The sequence below is a fragment of the Dermacentor albipictus genome, chromosome 5 (genome assembly GCF_038994185.2).
Source record: "Dermacentor albipictus isolate Rhodes 1998 colony chromosome 5, USDA_Dalb.pri_finalv2, whole genome shotgun sequence".
Classification (NCBI taxonomy): Eukaryota; Metazoa; Arthropoda; class Arachnida; order Ixodida; family Ixodidae; genus Dermacentor; species Dermacentor albipictus.
The window spans coordinates 116,123,909-116,151,000 of NC_091825.1; the positions used below are offsets into that span (position 1 = coordinate 116,123,909).

The 27,092-nt window shown below is 47.8% G+C and overlaps 1 long non-coding RNA gene across 2 annotated transcripts; it reads left to right on the forward strand.

The window, feature by feature from the left end:
* Window positions 1-20,596: 20,596 nt before the first annotated feature.
* LOC135916103 (uncharacterized) lies at window positions 20,597-23,910 on the forward strand. Of its 2 annotated transcripts, XR_010568854.2 has the most exons (4): window positions 20,597-20,925; window positions 21,979-22,126; window positions 22,229-22,444; window positions 22,956-23,910. It is a non-coding gene; the product is annotated as an uncharacterized lncRNA (long non-coding RNA). The 2 variants fall into 2 exon arrangements; XR_010568853.1 differs by having other exon boundaries at window positions 20,600-20,925; window positions 22,229-23,910.
* The last annotated feature ends 3,182 nt before the right edge of the window (window positions 23,911-27,092 follow it).

The following is a 27,092-nucleotide window of genomic DNA, read 5'->3' on the forward strand; positions in this document are numbered from 1 at the left end:
GCAGGGAGGTCAACCAGATGAGCACCCGGCTTGCTATCCTACACTGAGGGTGGGGAAAGGGGAATAGAAATAGGAAAGAAAAGGGAAAGATTAAGCATTGAGTGCGTGTGGGAGGATACACAGGAACACTATAAATGGTCCCTTAAGCCGGTGCACTTCAAGTGGTGTACTAGAGCACGAATCGCTTTTCGTGCCAGCGACAGGTGTGGTCACGGTCCGAGTATCTTTGACTCGAAGAAAGGTCTTGAGTCCAGTCAGTTCAAAGTTGTCCGCAGCGAAAGGCGTTGTTCGTCGTAGCGAGGGCAGGTACACGATAGATGCTCGATGGTTTCCTCGCATCCACAGGAGTCGCACGCCGGGCTTTTGGCCATTCCCATACGATAGGAGTACAGGGGTTCGTGAACGCCACTCCCAGCCACAAGCGGCACAGCAAGGTTAAGATACCACCGCAAGGTCTGCGATAAAGGCACGGTCTCGTGTTTGATGCCGACATTACGACACAACAGCCTTCGCCAGCGGATTACAGCACTCTGTCGGCATTCGCGCGACATCATTTTCCAGTGTCTGCTGAGTGACATCATCGTCTTCAGGTTATGGCATTTTTCGCCTCAGTACAATCTCATGTTAAAGTTCTCTAAGCGAGTAAAATATTGGGGAAAGAAATTGAGCAATTCGCGCAGCGCTATAGGGATAGGACAGAAATCTTTGCACGAAGACTTTCTCGCGTAATGGTAGGACATAGTCACGCGCCCAACACTGTACAAAAATGAGGGACGCGGGAGACGACGTGAAGGTATATGTGCTCGCAAGCATGCCACCGTTTGCCGCCGCTGAAAATTAGCCTAACTGGTGTCACGAAATATTCGTTCATACATCGAAATTTTCATGGTGTCATTTGCCCTAGTAACATGAATAAATTCATCAACGATTTCTAAGCCGCGATAATAGTACACTTTGTAAGCTACAAATTCAAGCTCACAAACTACAAGCTCACAAGATATATACAAACTACCACTTGTCCGGACAATGAGTGACCATTTTTAATGCCTGGCAGGCTTTAAAAAGATCTTGTTCAACAAGTTTCAGCACATACGAGGGCAACGTAGAATCTCTCCGACGTGCAGGCGATGGTGCTGTTTTCATCAGATACCAGACTCCCGAAATAATGCGTTGACCTTCAATGTGTGAATGCGCTCAGGTAGCTTTCCGTTAACGAGCTTTAGCTACAGTCTATGCGACTTCATTTTGTGGACCTACACGATAAAACAACTTTTCGGTCGCTATGATCACGTGTAAGCACGAATCACGAATATCCGAATGAATGTCCATAGAAAGACCATGGTGTGCTGGACTATAAGAATTATGTCTGGATACGCCAAGCAGGAAAAAGCGCCTGCAGACGGAGATGGTCGCAAGTTTACAAGTTCAGCCACGGTTTGAGATGAGTGAACATATTAATTTGCCACACGGACGTAACGAAACATCGGATGACAAGTGTAAAGACAGTCTGGTTATAGTTCTAAAACAAAATTGTGGAGTTTTACGCGCCAAAACCACGATCTGATTATGAGGCCCGCCGTATAGTGAGGCACTCCGGAAATTTGGACCATCTGGGGCTTTGTAACGCGCATCCTAAATCTAAGTACATGGGTGTTTTCGCATTTCGCCCCCATCGAAATGCGGCCGCCGTGGCCGGGATTCGATCTGACGACTTCGTGATTAGCAGCCCAGTGGGTGTCAGCAGCCAGTGGGAAAGCCTCGAAGAGAATATAGATTCATAACGCGAGAAAAGCCGAGAACTCGGCCTGAGCGACTTTGTTGTATTGCTCTATCCTCAGGGACCAAGGGTCGAGGTTGACAGGCAACAAAAGGAGACAGTGAAAATAAACACGATGGTGTAAAGCTTATGAATAACATTGCTCAACACAGCTCGCAATGTACACGCGACAGTCTTACAATAACTACAGATTCCAAGTTCAATATTATCGCGCAGACTACGTCACATTGACCACTTCTGTCTCTGTTGAGTCTAGAGCCAGCGAGAATTGGCCTTGTCGGGAACGTGTCACACGGAGAACCGACCTGGTCCGGCCGCTCCCGACGAACGAGCTCATCACCTCGTCTTATAAATAGAGGGCCACCGCGTCGTAATCCCGAGGCCGTGCCAGCAGCAGCGCGAGTCCCGTCTTTTCTCGGAACTTCGCGGCGAGATTAGGGTAAAGGGGAAATAAATTGCACCCGGCTTATGTTGCCACAGAACCCGGAACGCAAGTATAGGAGCGCCAATACCCTACATGCCATGTAGGCTGCGTGCAGCCACCGTGAGCCCGGTTTTGCGAGACAGGAGTTCGGATGACGCATGCAGGAACTAGAGAATCAATCCCAACCGAAACGTAATGAAAAGGGGTTGTCTGTCGCGCAGGGCGCCGCAGTTGGTCGCACGGGCAGATGACGGTGCATATTTCGCCATCCCTCCCCCCCCCCCCTCCCCCCCCCCGGCCCGCCGACCCCTGCAGGCGCTTTTCTTCGTACAAGCATGACCGCGACACCAGGCGGTAATAATGAATAAGTAGTTGCGTGGTCGCTCCAGGAAGCATCGTTAGCTCAATTTTCCGAGTGTCGCACTCAATAAATAAAATACTATGTACGAATGACAGCAGAAACAAGGGGAAAAAAAGAAAGTAGAACACGAATGAGGATTACGAAAGAGGTGAGAGAAACGAGAAATAAAGAAGAAAAGAAAACAGGAAATGTGCAAGAAGAATCAAGAACCAAATTCACGAGGCTCATACTGTTCCTAAACAAAATTATTGAGGTCGCCTGTAGAGTCGCTGAACGTTTTCTGTGTAATCTTTGTAGTGAGCCAGTAAGCTTACTTCCTTGCATCTTATTTTTTGTCAGCTGATGACCATGCCTTTTCTGCAAGTAATCCACTCAAGACTAGACACTATAATTAGCAAAAAAACAAAAGTCCATTAACCCCATTACTTCTTTGACCTAGAAGCGCTCCGGACAGCATAGAACCAGCTGGACTCTACACCACATACGGAAATGAATATCCTCGGACCATGGCTGTAGACATCGATGGCACAGAGAGCCACGGAGGCGTTATTGCAGTACCTCAAATCAGCAGGTTTCGTTGACTGTATGTAGACTCGCTGCGAACCTTCAAATGTGCGCAAAATTGTGCCCTCACTCTCCCCCTCTCTCTCTCTTGCCATCCCTATATCCCCTTACCCCAGTGCAGGGTAGAAAACTGGACATGCGTAGGGTTAACCCCCCTGCCATTCTTCCCTTCGATTTCTTTCTCTCTCTCTCTTGACCTCGATGCTTGTTGAATTCATGTGGTAGCTACGTGGATAAATGCCGAGCCCCTCGTATCATTTAGGCCCACCTTCACAAAGCAGTGCACATGCTATTGTACTAGAACTATACTATTTCACGAGAGCCGAAAATGCAAGTCAGGCCAGTCGTAACAGCTAGTGCAGTAATTAATATCATCATCATTAGCCTATTTTTATGTCCACTGCAGAACGAAGGGTGTTTGGAGATCTCCCTGCGATGTCCAATTACTCCTGTCTTGCGCTAGCTGATACCACTTTGCCCCTGCAAGTTTCCTAATTTCATCATCCCACCTAGTTTTCTGCATTCCTCACTCGACTACGCACTTTCCTTGCTTTGGCACCCATTCCGTAACTCTAGTGGTCTATCGGTTATCTCCCATACGCCTTACATGGCCTGCCTAGCTCCAATTTTTTTCTCTTAATGTCGGCTAGAATATCGGCAATCCACTTTTTCTCACTGATCCACACAGCTCTCTTCCTGTCTCTTAACGTTACGCTTGACATTTCTTGTTCCAGCGCTCTTTGCGTGGTCCTTAAGTTATTCTCGAGCTTCTTTGTTAACCTGCAAGTTTCTGCCCCATACGTTAGCACCGGTAGAATGCAATGATTGCACACTTTTCAACAACAATGGTATGCTCACAGTCAGGATTTGGTAACGCTTGCCATGCGCACCCCAACCCACTTTTATCCTTCCCTAAATTCCCTTCTCATGACCAGGGTTACCTGTGAGTAATTGACTTAGATAAACGTACTCCTGTGCCGACTCTGACTGGCGATTCTGAATTCTTGTTCCCTTGCCAGGCTCTTGAACATTACCTTTGTCTTCTGCATATAATTCTTTATTCCCACTCACACTTTCTCGGTTAAAGTCCTCAATTATTTGTTGTCATTCGTCATCAGTGTTACTGAACAGGACAGTGTCATTTGCACTCTGTAGGTTGCTGAGATATTCGCCATTGATCCTCACTCCTAAGCCTCCCCAGTCTAATAGCTTGAATACTTCTAAGCATACGGTGAGTAGCATTGGAGAGATCGTGTCTCGTTGCCTGATCTCTTTCTTGGCAGGTAATCTTCTACTTTTCCTGTAGAGAACGAAGGTAGCTGTGGAATCCTTGTAGATATTTCGAAATATATATCTTGTGAAATTCATGTATCCCTCCTCTACTCCTTGACACGCAATGTATCTATGACTGCTGGTATCTCTACTGGATTAAGTTACTTTTCATAATCTATGAAAGCCATATAGAGAGGTTGATTATACTCCGCAGATTTCTCAGTTAGGTGATTGATGACATGGATACGATCCATTGTAGAATATTCCTTCCTGAAGCCAGCCTGTTCTCTTAGTTGATTGAAGTTAAGTGTTGTCCTGATTCTATTAGAAGTTATCTTGAATATTTTATACAGTACTGAAAGCAACCTAATGGGCCTATAATTCTTCAATTCTTTAACGTCTTCCTTCTTCTAAATCAGTAAACTGTTGACATTCTTCCAGCTCTCTGGTATACTTGATGTTGTGAGGCATTAAGGGCCGCAAACTTTTCAAGCATGTTATCTCCTCCGGAGATCTTTGATTAAATCGACTGTTATTCCATCTTCTCTTGTCGCTTTCCCTAGGTCATGTCTTGCCAGGCCTTTCTAACTTCACCGCTAGTTATCGAAGGAGCCCCTGTGTCTTGTTCATCACTACTTCGAATGAAGGTAGCGTGGCTGATCTGGATACTGTACAGGTCAGTATAATATTCTTCTGTTGCTTTTACTACATCATCTAAATAGCTGATGACAATACTCTGCTTATTTTTCAGTGCATACATCTTGCCTTGCCCTTTGGCAACTTTTATTCTCACTGATTTCATGCTGCCGTCATTGTTTACTACTTCCTCAATCTTTCCGTCGTTATAATTTCGAATATCTCTTACTTTCTTTTGTTGATCGGTTTTGACAGTTCCGTGAATTTTATCTGATATTTTGATTTAGACACGTTCATGCTTTGTCTTTTCTTTATTAGATCCTTTGTTACTTGGCAGAGTTCATTTACTCATTGAAATCGGTGCCTTACCTCCCACTTGAGCTCCTGCTTCTGAAATCAGCCTAGTTAAGGTTTCATTCACTGCCTCTATGTCATGTTCATCTTCCTGTTCTAAATCTGCACATTTGTTTGCGAACACCAACCTTAATTCGTCGGTTTTCATCCTTAATTGGTCTAGGTTCGTCTGTTTGCTCTTGACCAATTTTACTTTTCCTCTCTTCGAATGAAGGTGAATCCTAGACCTCACTGGCCTATACGATCACTGCACTTTACCCTACCTAACACTTCTACATCCTGCACTATGCTGGGATCGGCAGAAAGCATGAAATCTATTTCATTTCTTGTTTCACCATTAAGGCTTTTCCAGATTCACTTTCTCTGTTGCTACGCTTCCTGAAGAAGGTATTCAATATTCGGAGCTTATTCCTTTTTGCGAATTCTACCAACAACTCTCCTCTAGTGTTCCAAGAATCGACGCCGTAGTTGCCGATTGCTTGTTCGCCATCCTGCTTTTCCTCCCCTTTTGGATTGAAGTCGCCCATGACTGTAGTATCCTGAGTTTGCATCTTCATCATTGCTAATTCAACATCTACATAAAACTTCTCTACTTCATCATCATGAATGGAGCTTGCACTACCTTTATTAGATGGCTACTATTGAGCTTGATCACAAAGACTGTTGCCCTCTAATTAATGCCGTAGAGCTCTTCAATGTTGCCTGCTATGTCCTTATGGATTAGGGGTCCTCTAATCTGGAAGGCCTCTGTAGCAGAGAACGTGGCCGTTAGTCAGCAGTGTATAAGCCTCACGACTTCTCCTAACCTCACTAAGGCCAAAAATATCCCAGGCAACGCCTGATAATTCCTCAAGGAGTCCTGCTAAGCTAGCCTCACTCGAAAGGGTGCACGTGTTAAATAAATGTTGCCAGGCTCAGCCTTTAGCGGCGGGCTGTCAGGATCCAGAGATTCTCGGCACCCTCCGCCACGTCGCAAGACTGATCGCAGCCTTGGTCCGGTGCTCCGCAGCCCATGGGGACTGCAAAATCACGAGGGAGCTAGCTAGTGGCCCAATGCTCCACCAGTTGAATCTTAGTGGGCCTTCTTGATTAGGTTGCACCTGTAATATAGCCCCACTGGCTCTCGGCAACATCTTTTTGCCGATGACAGGCGACACTCCATGCCTGAAGATGTAGTGGAGTGGAGGAGAATTCGAACTTACGACCTTCAGATTAGGACCCCAATGTTCTACATCTGCTCCACGCCACCACCTGAGTAAATATAATAATTATAGGGACATTAGAAAAGTTAAATTATATAATTGAACCGAACCCAAATAGTTCCCGAGAACGAGCTTCGAATATCGAATATTTTTCTCATTTCCTAAACGAAATGTAATGTTAACATTGCATCTGTCAGCTTGTTTAAATAAGCGGCTTATTTACATTACTTGATGCTTGCATATACAGAACTGGGCATCACCACCTCGTTGCTCGTAAGAGTAGTCCAGCCCTATATCGGGATTTCCTCGCAGCACCTTAGCATAAGACTCTCGGAGCGCATACCGAAACCAGAGCGTTTCTACATTCCACCTCACCCGAGTGAAGGTTATTTCTTTTTACACATTCTTAACACCATGCATCCAAGAATCGTTTTCGCCGACTCAAGAATAAACTGCGTCCTTCCATTTGTTTCGTGAAGTTTTTGACGTCGCGCTCTTCTCTCCAAACGTGTCCGCCGGGCGATAAATTTAAAACCACGGAAAAAGGTTCGCACGCCGCAACTTTAATTGGGTCCGTCCGTCTCTGCAGCGGACGACGACGAAGACGTAGCTGGCGCCAGGGGAGCAAAGGTGACAAATGCGTCGCGACGCGTTGTTATTGTCGCGAAGGCCGCAAAGCAGTCAGACTCCTTGATGCTAAAGATATATATTTCCTCGTCTCGGTCGACGCGCCTCGGGTTCGCTGAACAGCGCGCTCCTTGTCAAGAACCCTTAACACCCTCCCCGTGCTAGCACGCGTGGGAAGCTCGTATACAACGGGCCCCGCGGAAGAGGTTAGCTAATAAATCCCCCCGAATAGTTAAGCTAGACGCGGCGCCCCTAACACGTTAACGCCTTGCCTCGCTCGTTGGCAAACGTGTATGACCACGGTGTTTGCGAGTTACGCCAATCATGGATGTGAGGGCCACCTTTGTCAATTTTGTGGCTTTCTTTTTCTTTTTTGTAGAACCGGCATGCAGTGCTATACGGGAACGCACCTGGGGAGCTTTAAAATAGGCAACGCGTGTCGTAACAATGCTTACCGCGAAGGTTATAGTTCTGCGAGCTATAGTTATGTTTCGGGTAATTACGGCGTTGGGAAGCGCTGATGGGACAGTTAAGATTAAAGCGAATTGGCGAGCTGACATTCGTGATGTTCAAGTGGCAGTTGAAACTTCAGTTGAAACTTCGGCAGAGTATATATATACGGCGGGTCAGCAGTGAACGTCTATGCAGTTGATGCGAAACGCTATAGCCAGTGGCTTCCGCTTCTAATGTAGTGGTCACGAAACCAATTAAGTGAAGAATTAAGCACATGTTGGAACACAGCCTTAAATCCCCAGAGAGCGAAAAACTAATACTGAATAACAATTTCGGCGCGATTTCGAGTGCCATTGTGTTAGTACTTATTTTATATATTATTTTATTTTTTACTCGAGTGACGCCTCTATAGATCCATCATATGCACAGAAGGTGCCACATTTAGTTGTGAACGGGACAATAGTTTGGTGTTTCCTTTATTTGTGCCTTGGTCACTCGCGCCAGCGTCCTCCGAGTACCACATGCAGGCCGGATTCGCAAAGCTTTTTGTTCGTACGTATACTGCCTCTTGCGATCCTCTCATTGTAGTTAGCCGGCGCCTGCCCTTATGAAACGCTCTACGGTAGGAGCTAGTTTACGAATCCAGACCCCGTAACGGCACTTCCGTCACCACGACTGACGGGCATCAGGGCTCGCTTACATGCACAAAACTTTTCTTACGCGAGTTTCAACAGCCTCCGACAGATGGCATTCGCTGGCAAGCCACCGCGACGCCGTAATTTTACTATACGCCGCTCGTAAAGCTCACGTAATAGCCACGGACAGACAGAGGCGTGGGCGTAGCAACGTAGTTCTCTCTTTTGCCGCCGCCACCGCCAAAAACGAATCTTTTTACACGCCTTGAGCCGATCCTAACGCGCGCAAGTTCGGTGGTCCACTCGGCGCCGCCGCTGCGCAACCACTTTTAATGACCAGCGTTTGGCCTCTAACGTGCCACTTTCACCACTCCTCTTCCCCGATCTCTCTCTCTCTCTTACTTTTTTTTTTCATTTTTTCTCGAAGGTCCAGGTGTGTAACCGAACCATCAGAACTGCTGCCTCGGACTAGGCCCGCTGCCCAGTGCAGCCGCCGTTTTTCCAAGTCCACTCTCGGTGTAGGTGGAAGGGAGGGTGGTAAGAGAAATGGAAAGGGCGGAGGTCGGGGGAGGGAGAGAGGGGACGGACGGACGACTGACCAGCAGAGCCCCTTCACTTTCAACCCCCCTCCCTCCCCCCCCGCATGGCGAAAATAAATAAACCTCGCTAACGTCATGCTCGCGGATCTAAACAGGCTGCCTGCAAGACAGGCTTTGCTCGTAGGAAGGGAACGAAAAAAAGAAAACGGAAGGAAAGACTGGGGTTACAGGAAAGACGCAGCTAATAGCAAGGAATGGCAAGGGGGCAGTGGTGAGAGCACTCCAACTGCCCAGTGGCTGAGTGCTGGCTTGCGCGTGGTTTGGGACAGCGGCGGGCAGCTGCATGCGTCCCATATACGTGCGCTGCTGCCATGCTGCAGAGCCACAGCCAGCGACGGGCTCTCGAAGCGTATATGCGCTTACGCGTCACCAGTCCCGGACTAATGCGATGTCCGCGTCTTTTTTTTTTTTTGTTCAGTGGAAGGGGGGACAGGATCGACGGCGGGAGGATTACTGTCCTTGTCTATATACGAAGGACGCGAAGGCGAGCTGCTGTGTCTGAAGCTTTCCTCTTCTAATGGAGCTATACGACAGTCGTTCGAGAGATTGCCCCCCTCTGCCCTCAAGCTCTCTCTATTTTTCTACAAGGCTGCAGCACCGCAGTGATCGCGTCTGATTGCACAATGTAGAGTTAGAGACGGGCAAGAAAATCGGGAGACTTCAATGATTCCTGTGGAACTCATTTACTGCGACAGTATATAGCCGGCTCACACACAGTGGACGCCATCGTCGTTTCAAGAACAACTAGTGTATATCGTATACTTCTCAGCGACGCGAACAATCTCATCATCCTCCCTATATACAGCATTGCCTGCGATATGGATTTCTCGGATTCCTTCACAATGTGGAAGCCTCGAACAATTCCACGGTCGACTTCTGATTGTGGAGGCGACTGATGCGCATGATTAATATAATGCGTTCTGTGCAAACGTAATGAGCCATGCTGCACAATTCAGGCCAACGACGACAACCTCTGCTCAAAAGTCCCAAGGTGTTCTCGCTGGCGTTTGAAAAAGAAAAGGGGGGGGGGGGATGGGGTGAATCAGCCGCCGTGATTGTTGCCGTGATAAATTGTATTCTTTCTTATCTTCTCTAGACTCCTGTCGCCGCGTTGTAAAGGCCCACGAAAGCAATATAAAACCCTAATCAACGTCTTTTTATCACACCTTCGTCCTGATTCCTTCACCCCCCTGTCGACACTGTTCCTCCCTCAAAGTCACGAGAGCGCGGTCACAGAACATCACTCCTTGCTCTAATGCCGTCTTCCCTGCAACCTTAAGGTACTCAACGTTCGCGGATCGCAGAAGGACAGTCATTGTGTCGACTTCGTTTAGTCGCCGATCAGATCTCAGCCAAAAGACGACGAAATCTTTCCAGCAACAACCTCAAACCTCGAGAAGAAAAAAAAAAAGTTCGCCAGCTGCAGATTTCGAGTTCGAGCAGGCAACAGCGTCGCGACCATGGAACTGCTCCAGATGCAGCCGCCGGGTGACAGTCGGCTGTCGAAGCTTCGTCGTCACAGGTCGTGATCCCTCTCTCCAGCGCGTAGAGAGACTTTTCATCGCGAGTTAAAATCGCTCTCGGGTGCATGCCTGTTCCCAAAATTGGAACTCGAGCTCGCCTTTGTCTCGACGCTTTTGTCATCGGCGCCCCAGCCCACCCGCCCCCTCCCCCCCGTCTCTGTTCCGTCTTGGTGATCGCCATCTCGAAGTTTCAGAGAGAGTCGCTCTTGAGAACACGCCTGTCTTCTTGGAGGCTCGAGCGTTCGCAACCTCTTTCCTATTTTGTTTGTTTACACGGGGGGAGGGGAGGCAATCGCCCCACCGGAGGGGGGATTGGGAAAGAGGGAGAGAGGTGCTTCTCACGCGCGGCTGACTGCTCCCATTCTCAGTCCGTCGCAAGAGGCGCAACAATAGCGGCAAGCTATTTCGAAAAGCCCCACGACGATCGCGACATCGTAATGACTGTTCTCATTAAAGGAGATCCCCGATGCCAGAGAGCCAGCAGGCGATGCGAGATTCGGACGTAGCTCCGTTAAACGTTGCGAAGATTTACGTTCGTCGCCTGCCTGGCCGATAACGAAGGAGCTTATCGAAGACATGGTGTGCACGCACAAAAGCGGCGCGAGAGATTGTATAGCGATGCCATAATTTACGCGGTGGCCATGCGTGACACCTCAAGCAGCGATCTTCGGCGTCGTTCTGGAACAGGACAAATGTTGCTGTGCCAGAACAATGTTCACGCGGAGGCATAAATGCCTCCGCGTGAACATTTTTTAGAACGATGGCCAACAAGTGGACTGTAGCACTGCGGGCAGTTATCGCTCTGAAGGCATTTCTTGTTGTTGTTGTTGTTAAAAACTTGATTTAAACAGAGGTGTTCGGGCCAAGTAGGCCCCTGGGCCCCCGCACGACCGTACTCCACTCAAGTGTTTATGTTCCGTATAGGGCATTTCTTGGAAACTCGAAAACCGTCCAGAACCATTGGCCAAAAGTTCTTGTGCCACCCGCACGAATACTCTGTAGAACAATGCCAACATGTGTGTTGTAGCTGTGGAACTGAGTGCGGTTATCGCGCTAAAAGCCATTTTCTTTTTCTTTGGGGAGGTGCGGGGTGGGGGTGGGGTAGGGGTGGACTCAAAAGCCGACTAGAACCGTCGGTCGAATGTTCCTGTGTTTTCTTTTGTGCACAAACAACTTGGCTATCTTCCGAATCATGCCCAAATCGCCATGATCAAGTATTAACTTGTATACATGTACTGGCCATGGCGCCCAAAGCAGGCGTCCGTTTTGTGTATAACGTCTCCATCTGAATAGAGCCCCCAGGGCTAGCAGTATGACCCACGACCTGGTAATAGAAGTGTCTCCAAAGGATCAGAAGGAGGTGGCAGGTGTATACTATTTTACGGAATTGCTTGAGCACCACAATCTTGAACTGTTAACGGTGCCATTTTTCTGCCTGTAACATCCAACTGCACAGTACCACTCTAGATTTTGAAAATTGATGTACGGATGCGGTCGGCGTTTCATGACCTTGCTCGATTCGTCGTCACTGCGCAGAAAACTTAGAAATCGTTTGTGTAACAACTGAAGATAGCGGTGCCCTGAATTCAAGAAGAATATCGTCTATATATAGCGATCGATGACAGCACCGACAGCACGTTTTCTCTCAGCGCACCGTCATTCTTTATAAACGTAAATACAGATGCATAAAAAGTGATAAACTACACTCTAGATGTCGTGAGGAACCAACCAACACCCCCACCCCCCCTCCACACACACAAACACTCGGCGTGCAACACACCTTAAATACACACATACGCGCAGAAAAAAAATTTAAAGCTGCAACCTGTTTTCTGAACGAATCCACACGAAAACGTAGGAATATACACGTACTCCTCGTGATTGTCAGTTGCACCAAACGATTTCAGCGACAGATTTCCTTCTAGTGTGCCTATTACGGAACTATACGGTTCTTACCCATTTTGAAGTCACCGATAGAGGCAGACAAGCACGTCAGGCAGGCATACGAGGATGCGCATATGCACATGCGTATACAGGCTCTCGTTTCGTGCTTGAAGCCCCATTTCACATCATCTTTGGGTCATATTCTCGCGTGCAGGAGGCTATGGCTTGGTTATTGCAAATGTATCAAATACAGGCTGCAAGGGACAAACGTCGAAGGGCCTAAAAGGAAGACTCATTAAGCTATAAATTTCAAGGCGCCCCAGCCAGAAACCTTGAGTGCCATCCTCAGGAGATGAGAGGAGGCGCTTAAAATTCGTGTTCCGGTTAATGAACGAGAAGAAAGAGGGTTAATCGAGGGGCCCCAATTTCATTAATTATGTCACATCATAATTACATCATTCATATGATGTGTTCCGGTGAAGTATGACGGCAGCTATGCGTGATGCCTTCTTGCGGGACACGAGCTTTAATGAAACATTGTAAATATCTCTATAGTGTGCGTGTGCGTGCCCGTGTGCGTGCGTGCGTACGCGTTTGCATGTTATCACTGCTTATATCATAATCATAACCCAGCAGCTGGAATGGCAAGCCATGCGAACAGTCAGGCAAATATCTCCTCCAGCATATCATCAAAGGGACACTAAAGACAAATGTCAACTCAAGCTAAAGTGATAGATCAATGCTCGACGACGCCTAAGGGGTTAATATTATCGCTAACAAAGTTTTAGCAATCGAGAAATTGAGCTAAATGCATCACACGATTTTCGACTCGCCAAGGACATTCAAGTACTAGCCCGATAACGAAGGCACTCCTCATTTTATTTCTGTCGCCAGTAATCAAGTTCTCGTAATAAAGAAAGATATAATTGCATTGCATTATGAGACGGAAGAAAACGCTGTTCTTCCACTTCTATTCGATGTTTCGAAAATAATAACTCATTGACGCTACCCTTGACAACGACGCGGGAGAGCGGAAGGTTTCGTTTTCGCTAGACTCTGCACCGCCCGGGCCTTCGCGTTTCAGTAGTTTCGTTATCGCGTAGTGCTGCGCCGGTTTCGCTGGCTCACGGAACTCAAGCAAAATGCAAGTAGCAGAAAGTTCTACGTCTGTGTGACGTCACGGGATGCCTTACGAATGCATTACGGATGCTTTACGGATGCACTTGAGCAAAAGCAGCTTCAGCGGCGAATACAATCGCTCTGTCTTGGCTCGGTTTATCCATGGTCAGGTGTTCGCGTTCAGCCCAAAAAAACCGTGGCGCCGTCTGCCGTGCGCCGTTTTACTCACAGCTGGCTGTAATGAGCGGAGATGGCGCATGCAATGTCACCAAACGCATCCCCTCCACTCCATCTCCCCCCCTTTGGGGAAGGAGGACTTGAATTCCGTTAACGATGGCCGCAAACTTCAGACGCGATTTTCTCTTAAACGAAGTCTTTCTTGGCACGAATGGACAAAGTAGGAAAAAATGATTAAAAGACCATTGTTTCAAGACCAACTAAGCTCCGTCCAGAGGGCCCATGATGTCGCTGAAGGGCTTGGCCTGACAGTGCCAACGTGGGAGCCAACGCCTTGGCTTAAGAAGTCGAGCCACCGGACCTCAATTCAATAAACGTTTTCACAGACACACACACGAAACAAGCGCTGCGAGGTTTCTCGAATGGTGTTTCAACAGTCCACGTTGACTTAATATTTGCCTTTGGTGTCCCTTGAAAGCTTTATCTCTCCCTCAAGGTGGGCGAGGCCATATAGAGAGCAGCACAACTAGCCATCTCGTAGCTAGATCGGCAAGCATGACTGGACACTCTTGTGCCAACTTGTTCTTGTGTGCACCGTATTTATTAGCCATGGATGTCCATCTGAGAACATAACGCTCGCGTAATGAAACATAAGAAAGACACACACACACACACACACTCACACGCACACGCACACGCACACACACACACACAGAGAGAGAGAGAGAGAGGAGTTTATAACCAGATACGGACCCGACTCGCTACCCTGATTGGTGGAGGATGGGGAGGAAGGTAGCGTAAGAAGAGAAAAAATGGAAGGGTAAGTGTCTAGCAAAAATGGGGGCACGATAATCAGAAGCTGCACACGTCGTTATCACAGCCTGTTTCGCAGGTCCCGCATAGAAGGCAAGGTACGAAAGTACACAGGACGCTAGTATAACCTTCAGTGTAGAGCCCAAATTCACAAAATCCTTTTGCGCCAGAATTGTTCGTCGATAAATTGTCAGCCAATTCTGATACTGGACACATTATTAACAAACGCGGCCGGCCAGTGGCAATGAGCACTTACGAAACCAAAAGCTTCGAAAGTTCGGCCCCAAATGTCCGTATAACTGCGACAATTCTAAGCTCCACGTCGCTCTGGTATTGAGTGATTGTCCAGTTTTTTCAAGCGTATGACACGACACTTGCCCCTCCTTCTCCGCTTCAACGTCGGTAGAAATGACTGATGGAGTGGCGAAAGAACCAGAAACTAAGTTCTCCCACTCATTGCCATGCAAGAACGGCTCGCCATTGGGTAACGCCTATCGCGACTGATGCACGAAGGGGCCTGTCACGATAAGCACTGCTCTCCATCTCAGTTATCTTTTTTTTTAACTTAACCGTTGCATTCTGATCAAACATTTGTACCTATTATAAAGAAGCGCCTATACAATATATTTCCTTTTCTTTTTTTTTTTCTTCTTTCAGGCGCAGAGCTACGGCCACGGGCAAGGCGATATCGGCTTCTCCTGATCGAGGTCTCGTCTGCCAGAACCGACGCGTGCCTGCGATATCGAGCTAAACCAGAAGCAACAGTAGCAGCAGCAGCCACCCACACCAAACATGCAATGCGTCCATCCCAATGAGGCAGCCGGCCTGGGATGCGTCGACAATCGTAAAAGCGTCCGCCGAAAGCTCAGCGCGGCGGCGGCGTTTTTTTTTTTTCTCCCTCTACCCCCCCCTCCCCCCTCCACAACGCCCCCGCTTTAGAGTCGGATTGCCTCACGCCTCATTTTGGAGTGTTTTCCTAAGCTTACACGGGCCGTCCAACAAGGGCGCCGCATAATGGGGCCGCCGAGCAATTCTTCGCCACCACCTCCCCCCACCGACCCCCCAATTCCAAGTCACCCCCATTTCCTGGCCATTCAACACCTATGCACCTTTAGCGGCGGGCACCTCCCCCCCCGTGGCCCACCATCGTCCCAATCTCCTGCCTGGAAAAAAAAAGTGTATCTTTTTTTTCTTACACAGGCGCTGTGATCTACCTTGCTTTCAGATCATCACTATGCCGACGACGGACTGCTCGCCAACCCTCCCTCCCTCCCTCCCTCCCTCCTCCTCCTCCTCCTCCTCCTCCTCCCTTCTCGAACAACGCGACGCCTACCGCCTTTGTGCTTGCTCTTGTCGCCCGGCTACGCCGCGCTCGTGGCCTAGTTATGTCGGCCGATGTAACGGTGCATGATTGATCCCTCACCACGGCTCAAGCGTCGCAGACCGTCGACGCCACTTTGACAAACACACACACACACACGCCGATTTCGAGCGGTGTCTTGCTTCCCGCCCCAAGCGATCCAGCCAGGCGCGTCGAGTGAAGCGGCTATATCGGGAAGGCGGGCCAATCTCTGGCGGGCTTCGACTGTGCTCGAGTTGCCGAATTGCCTTGTACACCAGATGCCCCCAGTGCGCTGATCATTATTAGCGCGACACCTACAACGGCCGATGAGCGCTGCAGCAGCGATGTTTTAATTGTATCGCGATTAAAATGTACATGGTAATACGCAACGCGTTGTACGTGATAATGCTTAGTCCAAGCCAATGGTGCTTGGCGAATCGAGAGTAGATCACACTGTCAGAACGGTCCCGAACTTATAATTGACTCCGGTGAGAATAACTGTGCGCAGGTTATAACGAAACATGTGAGAATCGCTCCACCTGAAATCGCCGTGCACAACCAGGTTGAGAGCACCCTCCGAAACCAACAAACCGAAATTCTTGGCTTCGGTGGGTGCCTTCAAGGAATGGAGTAATCGCTACGCCACTGGTTCGACTCCGTGAGGAGCTGCATAAAACAAAGGTGTCCCAAACAGCTTGACGAAGCCACGGCCCCCCCGTTTTTTTTCTTTTTTTGCCAACAGGAACAGCGGATGCAGATGAAACACTTCTTACCAGAAAGCTCGCTATATATACAATGCTGTTACGAAGGTTTCGCGAAAGCCATACTCACATTATAATGGTATTTTTAAAAGGTTGTCGTGTAATAGATCAGTTTTGTCCGCAACAGACGCACTATTACGTGCAGCTTAGAGAATTGTGATACCAATATTCATTGCTGAGTTACGAAGTTGTAAACTTTATAATTTTCGTTGCTCGAAATCTTGCAATCTTCAACAATTTTTATAAACATATTGACAGCCTAAATTGAAAATTCGCTTCCTAAAGTCGCTAAATTTCAACTTCTTCCACTCGAGTGCAGCCTAATGTCGTGTAAGGTGCCAAAGGTATACTCGTAGATACACTATATAGATTCTGCTTTGTTTCGCCAGCGCAAGCTTATGCGGGCGTTAGCACTGACACGTCCGCATCGCTTTATACTTTACCCGATGACCGTCTTACGCTGTTTAACCCTTATCAAGCTATCGCTCGGAGCGAGACGCCGCTACTGAACTCTAAATTTTAAATGCTATTACCGATTCTACAGCGAAAAGGACTCGCCCAGTCAGAGAGCGCCCGCGGCGCCGAATTAAATTATGGGGTTTTACGTGCCAACACCACTTTCTGATTATGAGGCACGCCGTAGCGGAGGACTCCAGAAATTTCGACTACCTGGGGTTCTTTAACGTGCACCCAAATCTAAGTATACACGGGTGTTTTCGCATTTCGCCCCCATCGAAATGCGGCCGCCGCGGCCGGGATTCGATCCCGCAACCTCGTGCTCAGCAGCCCAACACCATAGCCACTGAGCAACCACGGCGGGTACGGCGCCGAATAGTGTCACACATTTCTCAAATGCAAGCCAGCGATTACTCTGGAACATGTGCCGACGAAACGTCTATAAAAGGGGAACGGACTCGACCCGTCAGATTCAGCGCGCAGTGTTCACAAAAACCTCTCTCGCGCTAGAATTGTCCGTAAGAGCAACGTTTCGGCGAATCCCGAGGCTGGACATATTATTAGCGAATGCAGTGCTGCTGGTCAATGGAACTGAGAACTCGCGAGAATGCAAAGCTTTGCAAATTTGGCAACATGCAGATTCGACGACTTCTGACACCGTGCTCGCCTCTATATCGCTGTGATTTGAGAGTTAGTTGCTTTTTCTGCGCGCAAGTATACACCAAATGAAGAGTGAAAAGGCCGAATTCGCGAGGCTTCGTACAAGGGATGTTCGTTATTAATTACATAGCCGCCTTTTTTGGTCGTGATACGCCCAACTTCATGATATCGATTCGCCGGAATTGTTCGCGAGAGAAAAGTTCAGCCAATCCTGATGTTGAGCATTTCATTAGCGAAGCCGCGTGGCTTGTCAATTGTAAACAGCGATTAAGAGAGGGAAAAAGAATAAAGCTTTGAGAATTCGTCCGTAGGTTCTAAACTCGCGATTTTGGCAACATTTGGTTCTACCGCGCCGCTATATACTACGAGGCGCGCAGTACACCGTAAAATAATCTGCACCCTTACGAGTGAAAACGGGGATGCAAATCAGTCTATCACTCGCACCCTTACACCATTTTTGAATGTAAGGGTGTGATTTATAGACATATTCACACCCTTTCTAAGAGTGCAAATTATTTTACAGCGTATTTGCAGAGCACGAAAGCCTTTAAAAATGCTCTGGTCGTGAGAGCAAACGCGCGACATTTCGGCCTCGTGGACATGACGCATGCGCGACGAGTCTGGATTCTAGTCTTCGCGTCTGGCTCATGACAACAACTTCGAGTCAAGACAAGCCAAAGACGGAGGCGAAGCACGGCAGGTGCGGCGAACGCCCTCACAGGCAGGACCATGGGTATGCTCCCACAGCGAAATCGACTTTCGATAGTCTGCATATTATGTTACGACCACTTACAAAGTGCATTGGCTGTTTTTACAGGCTTCTCCTATTAGTTACGCATAGTATAATCAACACTGTTTTCCGACTTGAGCCGTTTACGCGTGCCTATACGTATTTGCCTCAATCCATTTGTTAAGCTTGGACTTCCGTACAGATTCATTGCAGAAGTTCCGCAGCCATTATAGTCGACCACATATATGACAAACTTTAAGACCATGGCCTGCCTATGCCGTGTGTTCCAGCTAACGCTATAGCCAAGCCCTTCAAAAAAATATTAGTAATGACCGAGCAACATACGATTATAAGACCTGCGGTTTCACAGGTCTGACGGCCCAACACCATAGGGTCTTAGAATCTTATCTCGCACCGCGTTCTTTAAATCTTTTCCTGTTTTCTTTTAGCAGCATGGCTAACGTTAGCTGGGACACCCTATTACATTGACAATTTACGAATCCTGTGGGGAAAATAAGACTACCAACTTTCTATGGACTGCGTAACTTTTTTTTCTTCACCAGGTCCTAGCCAACCGCTCCTTCCCTTATTGTGTTGCGTATTGCGGGTCGTGATACGCGTTGCAGCGTCCAGCATGCCATCGACGTCACAACCGGTGGCACGATGACGTCACCCTGTTTTGGATATAAAAGAACCGCGTTCGATGGGATAAATCAATTGATGACTTGTTAATGAATGCTGCTGCGTGGCCCGTACTCGCGTCTCAACGCTACATCTAGGCGAACACTCTGGAATTACCGACAAATCACAGACCCGCGGTTACGAGACGCCAACTGACAAAAAACAGTTGTCTCATTCAACTGCTCGAGCGCTTTCGACGTCTGCGAAACAACAAAGCGACGCCGAACTTCTTCCCCCCCCCCCCCCCCCCCGCGGAATAATGGACCGCCTCGCGGAGTTACACGACGCGTAACAGCGCATCCGCAAACCGTTCGCCCGGGGAAGAGTGCATGGACAGGTTTATAAGTTGCTTCCATCCAACAGGTCGATAATCTCCACCGCCGCGCAGCCTCACAGCCTGAAGCTTTCAGGACATGACATTACACTCCACTCGAAGCGCGCCTGCATCTGTCAAGATCAGAGCCAATATTACTCATCTCCGAACGCCGTCATCCATCACGGCTGCGCACGTCCTGCTCGGACGGGCGTGTGGCTTGGGCCCAGGATTCGGCACCACGGCGCGTGCGGTGGGCCGAGGTCAGTGAGATACCGCAGCCGGCTGACACCGCGTACGGGCCCAAGCTCACGGTCAAGCAGGCTTGGACAACAACGTCCCTCGCGGTGGCCCATGCCCGCCTGTCAACCTATACGTCAAAAAAAAACCCCAGCTTCCCATCCTGTTTATCGCTTTCCTTCGTACCCACTTTCTTTATTTCTTTTCTTTCACAACACCACCACGAAGCCATTCTCCACACACCCTCCTCGTGCACCTTGGCGCGTGCACCCACCACCCTCGCCCTTTCACCTCCCTTTCCCATTGTCGGGTCTCATTCTCAGCGTTCACGTTTGCTTTACACATCGTCCGGTGCTCGGGCCGAAATGAGGTCAGGGGTCAGCCGGACTCTCGTTTTCGTTTACTATGCGTATGCCACTCCGGCATCGCGTGCAGACAGGCGGCGCGCTGCCGTCCAGCCAAAGCCTGCGCGGGATGTAGCGTTCCATTTGCCGTTGTTGTACCATTGGCCTGGCTGTCCACGCTTTGCTACCCGTCTACTGTTTTGCTCGTTTATGTGTTGGTTTGGTCATTCGTCTTTTTTGTTGTTGTTGTTCAATTGCTTTCCCGTCCATTCTCCACGCTCGTCTCACTCCTACAGTCGTCGCCCCGCTGCGTATATAGCTGCGCGATCAAAAAAGAAAGAACGAGAAAAATACAGTTGAGGGTCCGGCGAGGAAGGTGACGGACAAATAGGCAACAGCCGCGAAATAAAGAAAAGGAAGGCGACAGCGATAATAACAATAACAACAACGGCAACAATTCGTGAGCCTCGGGACCGTGCTCGAGAACGGTCAGAAGGGAAAGAGAGAGAGGACGCCAAAGTGGGCGAAAAAACCGGCAGCTGCACTTTCACTTAGCCACGCGCACCGGGCATACTGAAGAGGCACACACAAAAAAAAAAGTCACGCAAAGAAAGAAACAAGCAAATGTGAGACAGGCTATTCGCAACTCCAGCAATTCATGCGACACCTAGCGGCAGTAGGGAGAAACGAAATACAGAGGTCCAGTCGCCGTGTGTGCCGTGGAGGCTGCTGTCGCGGACGGAAGAATGAAGCTGCTAGCAAAGAAAAAGCGAACGGCCAAGCAGTTCTGCTGTGTTCCTCGGTGCGTGCCAGCGAGATGGAAGGACCGCGATATTTCCGTTCACGCACTTCCCTCCGAGTGGAAAGGCTGAAGCCGCAGAACCAGGTGGATCGCTAACCTCCGCATCGGCAAGGCTGTGACGCTTACAGTGACTGTTTGCTCACGGCATTTTGCACGGGATAATTTCTCCTTACCAGGTGAGACACTATTGTGAACTCGACCCTAATGCATGACCATTCTGCGTGGCCATTATACATGTCACTGTGTCACCTTATGTAAACACGTTTCGCATTGCGGGCACTGGCGATTGGGATATGCATTATTTGCTGCATATGTTAGCCGCAACGCGAAATTCGAGCACAGGTTCGAGACCTGTCACAGCGGTTTCTCCGAGGAACGTCTCTTCTGCACTCGTTAACCACATTGGCTGTAATTAGAGCTCATGTTCGACGCTTCACAGCGGTTTCTGCGAGCAACGTCACCTCTGCGCTCGTTGGCTACACCCGGCTGTAACTCGGGAGGCTTTTGATGCCCAGCACGTCTCGCGCAACTTATACGGGCGTCGGAGATTCAAATGTTTACGAATGATGTACTAGCAAGTTCGGGAAGTGTTGAGTGTAAACGTGCCACGTATGTGGCATGCTAAAGCGGAATAAATATCATGCGTGGTGCGGATGAACTTGCAGCACAGGCGCACTGCACGCGGGCACTTCCCAGCGCGACTGATTACGAATTTGCCACTTGCACTTGAGAATCTCTGACGTGCTCAAGAGTGGCCATATGACACTGGTATTTCGCACCGACGGCGAGCCTATCGCGTTCATTGCAGAAGTTTGCCACTTACGCGACAGCCACATGTCAATTTTACACGCGTTTGCTAGTTTCGAGGAAAATTTACGGCGTCCGCCGTCTACTGACGTGTCGCATATGTATGTGCAGTATTAGTACCTAAGCTAGCTTTATCTGTGTTATTAAATCATCCCCAACTCAGTGGCATAACTACTCCGGTCATGTGGTGGTGTTTGCACCTGTGTACTTTGTGTTATGAGCAGCTTTCAACTACGTTTTTCAGATGCTACATTCGGTGTACATCGTTGCATAGCCTTGCACACTCAAACCGTGCTTCATTTCCTTGCAAATGCTTTTTTATAAATATTGTGGCTTTGTTTCTGAGGTAAAAAGAAAAAAAATTCTGGGTGCAGCCCATATTGAGGCACAACAAAGCATAAACAATTCATTTATTTTTTCAGATGTAGCATGTCAAAGACAGCGGCTGAAAAAAATGCAATACCAACTGAAAACCTGCCAAGGACGTCATGTTATGATGAGAACAAGGATGCTCATATGAAAGAGCTTTCACTGGCAAGACTTCGCCGACGTGTGTATCGGTCAGCCAGAGTAAGTTAATTTGACTACATGGTGCAGCACTTATATGCTTATGGTACATACACCATGTCTACAAGCATGCAATAGATGTCAACACCTTTTAATGCATTACAGAATGAATCAAGCAAAGAAACTGTTGCCTCCCCATTAGAAGCAAAGGTGTTGCCCCATGCACCTGTCAGCACGACCACCATGGTAAATTGGCTGCCTGCAACTTGTGCACACATTGCTTCACCACTAATTCCTTGGGATTAAACTCTGACATTGCAGGACGATCTCCCATCCCCTGACCGCAACAGCATGGACCAAATAAGTGACAAAGGAAATATGGTAATTTCTTTTTGTATATGTATGTGTTGTGGTAGCTGTCTTTACCTAGACGGTGGCATGCTTTCTGGATTTACATCGTAAAAGCATTGTAGCACGTGGTGTGTGATGGGTGCACATTAATTGCAACTTGTGCACACATTGCTTAACCACTGGTTTCTTGAACTGAACTCTATCTGACATTGCAGGACGATTTCCCATCCCCTAACAGCATTGACCAAAGCCTTGCAAACACCATAAGGGACAAGGACATAGCAAATATGGCAATTTATTTTTTCTATATATTTGTGATGTGGTAGCTGTCTTTACCTAGCCGGCAGCATGTTTTCTGGATTAATTCGTGAAAGGATTGTGGTGTGTGATGGGTGCAAATTAACTGATGCAAAAAGCTTGGCTTTCCTACTTCCAACATTGAATTTAATACACTGACGTGCATTATTGGAATGACAAAAAGAAGCTGCATTTCGCGTCAGATATGTCAGACATTACAACTCTTGCTTTTGTTTTGTGACAGGAATGTGCTTGCCAACCTGGCCTCCAGACATTAATGGCAGAGTACTCAAGAGAAGAAAAAGACGTGGCAAATTTCCTACTAGAAATGGCTTCACGGACAAGGCTTACAGAAAGCAAGGCTGCCCAAGTGACATCGGGTACTTTTCCACAGAAGTTTGTGAACACGATAAATAGTAGCGACGTAAATACATTCACAGGCCTGCCATCATTCGATGTTCTGAATGCTCGTGTGACGTGCTACACAAAAATTCATCCACTTTCAGGACGGCACCAGTTATGTGTAAAAACAGTTGCATTGACATTGGTGAAATTGAAGCATATTTCCACTGCATTCTTGAGTCACCTTTTTAACTGTTCTCTAACTACATGTAGCAACATAATTGCAGAGACTGCTCAGTTGATGTGTGAAATTTTAAAAGTAACTGTGGCTGTGCCACCAAAAGATGAATTCCAGTGGCGCGTTTGCATATTCGGCATTAGGTGATTCACCTGAAGTCGTGCCATGGCTGGCGATATTGCAAGTAGCCTGTATTGCATAGAGGCATTTGTGCGTGTGACCTTGGCTCCATCAAAGCGTGGCGGCCTTGAGAGTAAGTGCAGTCTTCTGTTTGGAAATCCAGCATTTTTTATGCCACTCAGCCACTTCATACTTTTCAGACACGGTCGTTGCCATGTGATCTACATGCTGCACTTGTTTGCATTGGCCAAACCTGCAGACTTCAACTTCAACACACTTTTTGTAAATTAGCAATGCACATTCTTTTGCAACTTGTATTCTTCATTGAAGTGCTGATTTACACTACGCATTCTGATGCAAGTTTTCATCTTATGGTATTCCGAGATATTTGCAGTTCACTTATGATCTGTGTGCATAGAGTTGTGGTTATTCTTCAATGGCGGTTTGTTGTCCCTTTCCTTACTTGTATTTTTTCACAAAATAAACCACATGCACTCAATATTTTGTTCACTGTACTTGCCTCATACGTTTTACTCAAGCCCATTTTTGTTGCACTTTTTAGCATATGAGGGTATATCTGGCCAAACAGAACATGAGAAGTAACATGGAACAGTGTCAAACCTGCATACGATGAGTATTTAAAAAGTTTGGCCACCAGAGTTGAGTACTCTGAAAGAATGGTTTGATTCAAATGACCCCAGCTGGTATATGTACCATAATTTATGCTTCTTCCCAGTTTGTTGAATACAGTGCAAATGGCTGTCCTGGGAAGCATAACTAAACCACTGGTAATACAACATGGGGAGACACTTGTGCAGACTTAACATCAGTGAACGATAATTATTGACCTCCAGAGAGCATATAGAGCTGTCCTTACTATCAACATATCAATAAATGGAAAGTAAGTGACATAAAAGTTTAACATGCACTTAAAGCACTTAACAAACACTTAAAGGGGCACTGAAACGCTTCCGACTGATCATAGTTACCTCACTACAAAAGGACACCGCCTGCTGCAAAAATTTTTCGAATCATTGAACTGTAAGCGGAATTAGTAGTTATTGCACTGATGCATTGCTTTCTCCTTTCGCCTCAGCTAGTGTGCTGGAAGCTACACGGTGCATGGCAAGGTAGCAAGGTCCTGGTCAAGTTTTTTTTTTTACACATTGCTACTTGTGGTTCAGGCATGTGTGGCACTCTCTAAACGCGAGATGGACGCCTGGAGCTACATCACTTACAGAGACCAATAAATACACACGGCTGTCTGATCGTCCTGCGAACAGAGCTTGTGGTGGTCGTGGTATGTATATCATGCGGCATGCCAGTTTCAGGGCCCCTTTAAGAAGGGCACTAACAAAGACAACAAAAGTTGGTTTCATGAGTTCTGCCTGAGTCGCCACTGATATCACGCAGTTGCTCGAGCACAAATTGTGAAACAATAGCGTATGAGCCATAGGAAACGAACAGTCATGTCGGCAAAAAAAAAGAAAAAAAGCAGGATATGTATTGTGATAGGTAACCCCAAGCGCCACAGCACAAGGTGAAGCTAAGTTGCAGTTCGGCACATAATAGGATCTCTTCTGCTTACAACGGTGCACGCACATGAACATTCCGCTTTACTACGATCTTTGCACTATGAACAGCATTGAAACGCAATGTAGAGACGAAACGTTAAAGGGACTGACAACTACACCAAATGTTCCAGGATAAGGTGCCAGGAGAAACAGCCGAGATGTGCTTGCACTTTTGCGACAATCCAGCAGTGCACGAACACTTTGCCTCCACGATCGATGGGTCCCGGAATGCGTCGGCGATTCTCACCACAATCTCGTGCGGGTCCGCTGTCACGCCGGAGGTTTGCATACACGCGCGACCACTTCTACTTAATTACTCTTTGTACCACTGGTGCCGACTAAAATGAGGTGCTCGACGTCCACTACCCGTTCTCCCCCCACAAAACAGCGCGAATTAACATCGCAGTGCAACAAACTTAATGTTTTCACCAAGGAAAGCGTACGCGGGGACCTCCGTAAAGCCGCCATACTGCACAGTGTAGCCAGACCGGGTCAGGCTCCGCAGCGCCCCCTAATGTTGATTTGAGTTGCCAATAGCATCGCGCGTGGCTTAGGATTCTACGCGTGTGTTAGGATTTTTCCTCTATGCGTACAAATTATATATACAGGGTGTTAATTTGCTAACAAAACGTCGTTTCGTGCACTGAAGCACACAAGCAACTGGAACGCGAATGCATTTCTCCGCAAAGTTCGGGACTTTACATGTCGAAACTGGTGTCGTCCTGAGAATTCGTTCCAAGTGGGTCCGCCTTGCGAAGCCCTCCGCTGGAATTTGAAAATTGCAATACAGGTCATAATAGAGTTTGCTAAAAAGTTAATTAGTGAATTCTTGTTAAATAGTCGATTTGGCATTTCAACTTTTCTGTGCATGTAGTGTCCGCCACTCCGAGTAGACCGGCTCATAAACTAGAATTGAGCTGTCTGCCACAGGGAACCTTTAAAAATTTTTCGAAAATGTTCGTGCTTCCGGAGAGAGCCCGTGCGTCGACCACGCTCGTGCGCTGTGTTGTAGAGCTGATACGTGGCGACGAAACATCGAAGAGCCGACGCGGCAGCACTAAGCAAGACGTCGCAAAATCAGTTTCTTCGTGGATGTTTTAGGCAAGGCGGGATGAATGAGAGAGAAGAGAAAATGTCGGATCAGTAGGCAACGCTAGAGAGGCCAGAACTTGGGCATTTGACAGTACACAATGGGCGGTGTGTTGAAGGATACACTAAATAAGCATTGAGATAACCGTACAGAAAGAGAGAAAATATATACAAACCCGAGATAATGTAACGATTCTGTACCAATGGCTATATTCCTTGTCGCGACTTGATTCTTCTATGGTCCGCCCACGTTATCACCGGGATCGGGCTGCCGTGGATGGTGGATGATAAGGGAAGAACAGAATCGGGCGAAAGGAATTGGTACACTATACTGGTAATAGTTAGTTATTGCCAGCCGTGTGGTTGTGACCCGGATATCAATTGCACATGGACGGACTCTGCACAGGCATTGCGATCACTTGACTAGCGGTGGGTTGGGAAACCCTCGAAGCAAGTGCGATCAGTCGTTGGGGAACGTCATGCGTTGGCATGGCGTCATTGGCACGTGTCCAGAGAGAAGTAAAATATCGTTAGGCGTCAGCGGCCGGAGTGATATGACATAACATGTCAGTTTCATTTTGCGCGCTTGTATTTTTTTTTTTCCCGTCTGTTTTATATATGCCTACGCGTTCTTTCTCGTATGCCTACATGTTCTCTCGGAATGAAGAAGTTGCAGGAAGTAAGCGCTATGTCCGTCCTCTTCGTTTTGTCCTTATCGTGTGCCGCTCTATTCAAAACTCATCCATTCATATTCAAGTTCATTCATTGTTGCGCCTGGAAACATTTCCCTATAGGAGCAACAATTCGGACGCGGTTCTCGATCTGCACACAACTGGACGACTTTTAATTTGCTTTGACATAGTTACCAGCTCTAACAAGACTAACGGGAAAAAAAAGTTGGGACAGAACAGAGCGCTGTCAGACAGAGCGCTTTGTCCTGTCACAACTGCTTTCCTTGTTAGTCTTGTTAGCGCTAGTAACTATGTCACAGCAAATGCATCAATACCAACTAGCCGAA